Below are 5801 nucleotides of genomic sequence, written 5' to 3'. Positions count from 1 at the left end.
GGCAGGAAGAGAAAAATCAGGACAGAGGAAAAAAGGCTTTAAGATTAATCCGTGCATGTAGGCTGAGTAGCTTTGGTCTTCTTTCGTAATTTTTTTTTACCCTTCCCTTTGGTACTTTCTTTCTTCCTTTCTTTCCCCTGATTCTGCACAGACCCATCCTTCCAGCTATTTCTTATATCGCTTGTTAGCTTTCGCTTTTCTTTCTTTATGACCCCGTCCCTTCCTCATCTGTTGCTTCTTCCATTCTCTCCGGCTCCGTCCCTGTAATGAAACACAAGTCACGACTGAGTAGGAAAAACATTTAAAAAAAAAAAGGATTTAAAAAAAAGGTTTCATGGCGTTCTGTCACGCTGCAAAACAACATGCTGGCTAGTCACACCGGACGAAAGCAACATCCAACCCCGATCTTACGTTTAAAATCCCATCTGTAACTTTCAAGTTTGAGTTTTGTAGTGCAGGCTTGTTGTCGTGGGTGGGAAGCCGGTGAGGGATCTTGTGATTCCTCCCTGTTGGTCAGAGGAGGGATTAGAAGGTCTACAGGTGATAGTTTAGCGTTATGCCTGCCCTTTGTAAAGCATAAGCTGCTTTTGATAGATGTTTTATAAATAAACTATTATATGACCCCCCCCCCTCCAGGTGAAACGAAAACATCTGGAGACACTTAAACTGTGACGGTGGCCTTTCCAGTTGTACCACCTTCAGGACAAGCTTTACATTCTTAGAACCACTTCTTGTTAAGGCTCTAAAAGTAACAAAACCCCCTGTGCGTTTCAGTATTTTGAGGAGCCATGAATATTGCGAGCAGGGCTTCAGACTCATTTGCAGATTACATCTCTCATCTCGTCCTCTTCCTTCTCCTGCTCCCCTCCGTCTTGACTAAACTCGGCGCGTCTCCTCTTGTCTCATCACTATTTTCTGCTATCTACCTGTCAATCAGTCAAATCATGTTAATCCCTCTCAGCTCCCTGTGCATCAATGTAATCCCCTGGCTCTGGCAGCCCTGTGGCGGTGCTGAGTTTTGACCTGCCGGACCCTTTCCCTATAGAATTTAATTAAGATGGCCTGGCACACTGGGGCTGCTGCCGGGCCCAAATGCACGCACAGCACAATACACACATTCTGGATATACCCACAGTCTGCTGTATGGGTACGTATGTCCTTGACTTTATACACGGATTAGGTCTGGAATACAAAGAGCTTTCTCAAGTATGAAGACGGAGGAGCATTTTTAACCCCAAGTCCCTGCTGTGGCTGTGTGTCATATCATTACCGGTAAGGATTACATGTCCTCACAAGGGCAGGATAAAAAGAGGCCATATTACTGTTGTTACTCCAGAAGATACTTGTACATAAGGGTTGTGTATTTGTTGTTTTTTGTTTTTTTTTAAGGGTTAGGACCTGGATTTAGTGCGACAACAGAATAAGCAGCGAGGTACGATTATTTTAGACAAGATGACGCTGAGGATGTGGATCAGCTGATGTTGCACACGGCTTCTCCCGGGGTGCAACATAAGAACGGATTGAGTTTGACTTGTGGCAAAGAGGTTAATCACTTAAACCTTCTGTAAGTATGTATGTACATTAGCTTGAAAAAAGTAAATTTTCTTCTTTGTCCTACAAGTTAGTCTGTCCTTCCAAAAAACCAAAACAAACACAAAACTGACAACATCAGTCATTGCAGCAAATGCCCAAAAACTACACACGGCTACGTTCAACTGCCGAAGCCTTCTGTTGGCTGTAGTAACCGTGACAAAGTCAGAGGGCGGAGGATGGAGGAGTGGATGGATGGGTCAACAAGATGTCGGACTTTAATACAGGAGAGCACTTTTCATTTCCTGTTTCCAACCAACAGGTCGTTATTGCGTAACGATGATACATCTTAGCCCAAGCCGCGACCTTTCCTTGAAACCTAATCCAGTAGTTTTTGTGCCTAAACCCAACCAAACGTTAACCATGGCATTGTCAGATCACTTATTTTGTGTTTTGTAACAGCTTTGGAGGGACCTTACATGTTGTCCTGTTATATCGGCCTCAGATCAGAAAATGCCATGTTAGCTGAGCGTCGATGTAGAGGGCATGGTCATTTCATTTGGAAGACACGTTGAACGTATAGTTTCAGTTAAAATACGTTATTTTGAAGGCACTATTGAAAGATACCATTTTACGGATGTATCATTATACTGAAATTAAAACACATGTCTTGTGAATCGTTTTATTTCATTCACATTTCAGGCAGTCATAACGACATTTCTATTGAACCCCATTGTGATTTTGTTGCCTATCAAAAGGACATTATCTACAGACAGTTGTTTTCCGTTTGTACCTAGTTTAACTCTGCTTTGATACTTTTGATACATGCATACGTATACGTTTAAATATTTCAAAACAAACTTTACAAATTACTTGATGTACCTGACTACATAAGCTAAAAATTAAAAAAAAAAAAAAAGGTTAAAGTTATTCAATCAAGATCAACCAGTAAAATCAATTTTTAGCAAGAGATTTTTTCACAAGGTCGTTCCGAAGCCGAGGAGTCCTGAAAACCAAAGCACTGTCCCCTAGGATCTTAAATCTGATTGAAGAGCCAATGTTGTGGTAGGGGAGACGTTAGAGGCAGTGATGAAATGTATTCTCATTTATTTTGCTTTAATTTTTCACTGCAGAACCAGTGGCTGGGTTTTGACAAGCTTCTTTGCCTCCAGGTGATATTTGGAGTTCCCTGTTAGCTCCCAGGGGAGTTTCCGAGTACCGTAAAAACGGCCAAACCACATACAAGAGGCTCCGTAGTAACACACTTTATTAAATGTAGTCACAGTTTGATTTGGTTTAGTAGAAAATTGACGTGGAAACAAGGTTTAACAATGTTTAAGGGGTTAGGGAAATGAATGTAGTCATAGAGGGTCCTCATGTTTATGGTAGAACAAGAGTGTGTGTGTGAGTGTGTGTGTGTGCGCCTGCATTTCTTTGTGCTTTTATGTTCTTGGCAGACCGTCGATGCATGTCACTTTATCAGAATGGTTGTGCATTGAGGCAGGCATGCACTGTCCCCCGGCTTGTGTGTGTTTGTGTGTCCAGGTGTGTATGGGCACTTGCGTGTGAGCACACATCCGCCTCCACGAGGAAGATAAAGTAGATCCAGCACTGCCTGCATTCACTGGGAACAAAAAAAAGGAGAATTTGATGTCCTGCTGCACTCCATCTCCTGTGTTTTCTGTAACACAGCCATCTAATTACCTCCACAGAGGAGATTATGTTTTCACCCGTGTCCCTTGGCATGACTCAGCTAACTGTGCTAACTCCATGGTAGCTGAATTTTAAACTGCACTCTGTGAGGCTACAAATGTGACGTTTTTCATGAAGGCGCCACTATAGGGAAGGTATCTAGGTTATTAAAATCAAGTGTTCATCCTCATGGGAACACGAATGTGCAAAGTTAATGTTATGATAATCTGCAGATTACATTGTGAGACACAGTCTTCAGCACAGTTTGTCCCCAGAAACTTTAGTATTCATCCTCTGGTGACCATGAAAATCCATCTGGTCAGTCTTTTTTTTTAAAATCATTGAACAAAGCGTTTCACAAGTGGAGATCTTAATCAAACAGTGGCATTAGAGGAAAGGTCAGGGGATCACCAAACTCATCAGGAATCAGTCTCTGGGGAATCAGATTAATATACACACACACACACACACACACACACACACACACACACACACACACACACACACACACACACACACACAAAATTTCATGGCAATCTGGCCAGTAGTTTGAGAGTTCTTGCTATTGAACGTTGTTGCATGGACCAATGGGATTGCAAAAAAACAAACAAAACAAACACCACTCTTCTACAAATTATTTTCTCATTACTCTAAAATTTGTCTTATTTCAGAAGAACAGAATTTTTTTGGGATGGCATTATCTTGTCATGTTATTGTTGATTTATAAAACAAAACAAACAAACAAACAAACAAACAAACAAACACACACCTGGTCCATGTCCTTCAAAGTGTTTGACGTTAATTATTCGATATACGTCAGTTTTGTAGTCATCACCATGACTTTAACAGTTTTCATACGCCTGACAGTTGCCCAGACAAAGTGGGTGTTATCTACTGCTGGTAGGTGTAATGATTTTTGTCTGTGATTATGTGTGCAGGTGCTCAGCACTTAGCTGATAATTACCGGTCTAATAGCCTTCGTGTGAGTGCGCGTCTCTTGTCCAAGATGAGGAGAAGGAGACACTATGTGTGCTAATTCGTGCCGCTGTTGGCCGCGACGCATAACTCCGAGCTGCTTCAGGATGGACACTGTTAAAAGGAATAGCCAAATATTTAGACAGACAGCTGGATGCATCGACTTCCCCAGAGTCTTGTCATCACCGTGAGGATGCCAGGTTATCACTCAACAAGTGGAGACTATTGGCATTTTTGCATCACTGTTTGTATACGGATTGAAACAAATGTCATTTAGTGAGCTTTAGATGTGCTGGCATGCATATTTATGAATTTTGACAGAGCCAGATTAGCTGTTTTCGATCTTTATGCTATAAGATATTCGCCTCCTGGCTCTAACGCCATACTTAGCACACAGACATGGTGGTATCAATTTTCATCTTCACCTAAATCTCTGGGAAAAAGCAAATAGTACACAATACAGTGTACAGACGTAGGCTGTTACTGTATAGTTCACTATATTTACCTTCCCCCAGTAAACTTGAGTGTCCGAATTCTGAGTGTGTAAATGTATCCACTACATAGTGCCCTCAAAAACTCCACAAGAAAAAAGTAGTGTCCATGGCATGTTCAGCCATCCCTGCTAACAAACCCATTACTGCAACAGCTGTCAGCGGTGATTGTCACGGCTCAGAAAACACTGGGCTCAAACGCAGGACTCAGGGACGCTGATTAAAAGTTCAAACTGTTCACTTTTGTAAAAAGTGAATGGCAAGGGCAGGTAAGGGCCAGGGCAAGGGGGAGAGGTCAGCAGGCAGTGGTTTGTAACAGGAAGGCAGGAGCACAAGGCGAAAAGGCAAAAAGGGAGCGGGCAAAAGGCTAACGTCAAAAACAACTGGCTGGCAGGTACAGAAACAAATAAATAAATTAAAAATGAGAAATAAAAAAAAGCTGGAAACATACAGCTAGGATGGCATGATAGACAATATGGCAGAGTGTGGAAACGGACCAGCATAGGGACCAGTATATATAGTATATGTACTAATGAGAGAATGGGGAACAGGTGAGCAGGTGGCTTGAAAGGCGGGAAGGGCTGGGGTTACTGCAGGGCAGGTGTCTCTGAGGAAAATGAGACGAACTGCGATGACCCACAGAAAAAAAAAGCTTGCCGAGTCAAGAGGAGAAAAACATGATCTTTGGATGGGATTCATAAATATGAGTGGAAACAGTGGCACTCAGGCTCCGATGCCAAGCGGTGGGATTAATTCCTCTCTGGATGTGGACGTAAACTGGATAATGACAGAATCACATTGAGTCACACAGCAACTTTTGGATGTGTGGGGACATCAAGTCCAGGCAAAAAACAGTTTACACCAATCTGAAAAAAAACAAGTTTGATTCATTTAGAAAAAGTGTGCAGTTCTCACCACTACAGATAACAGCAAGATACGGCTTTGGCAAATACAGTGCCAGGCAATCTGGAAACTTTTAGGTGCAGTAACGTAAAGATGCTTTGGTTATATACAGTCCTTGGTTCTTTTTTTTTTTTTTTGTGAACCGTTTGTTGCAAAGCTTGACCTGTTACGGAGCGTGTGTGCAGAAGCTAGTGTATTTTTCACTGCTGT

At 42.1% G+C, this 5801-nt stretch overlaps 1 long non-coding RNA gene across 1 annotated transcript; it reads right to left on the bottom strand.

The window, feature by feature from the left end:
• Positions 1 to 2292: 2292 nt before the first annotated feature.
• Positions 2293 to 5158, bottom strand: LOC120804135. Its single transcript, XR_005709411.1, has 3 exons — positions 4703 to 5158; positions 4187 to 4311; positions 2293 to 3154 (listed from the first exon to the last, which is right to left on the bottom strand). It is a non-coding gene; the product is annotated as an uncharacterized LOC120804135 (long non-coding RNA).
• Between the last annotated feature and the right edge of the window lie 643 nt (positions 5159 to 5801).

The sequence above is a fragment of the Xiphias gladius genome, chromosome 18 (assembly GCF_016859285.1).
Source record: "Xiphias gladius isolate SHS-SW01 ecotype Sanya breed wild chromosome 18, ASM1685928v1, whole genome shotgun sequence".
NCBI lineage: Eukaryota > Metazoa > Chordata > Actinopteri > Istiophoriformes > Xiphiidae > Xiphias > Xiphias gladius.
The sequence above is the reverse complement of the archived record's forward strand: the minus strand, read 5'-3'. Positions and strand labels throughout refer to the sequence as shown.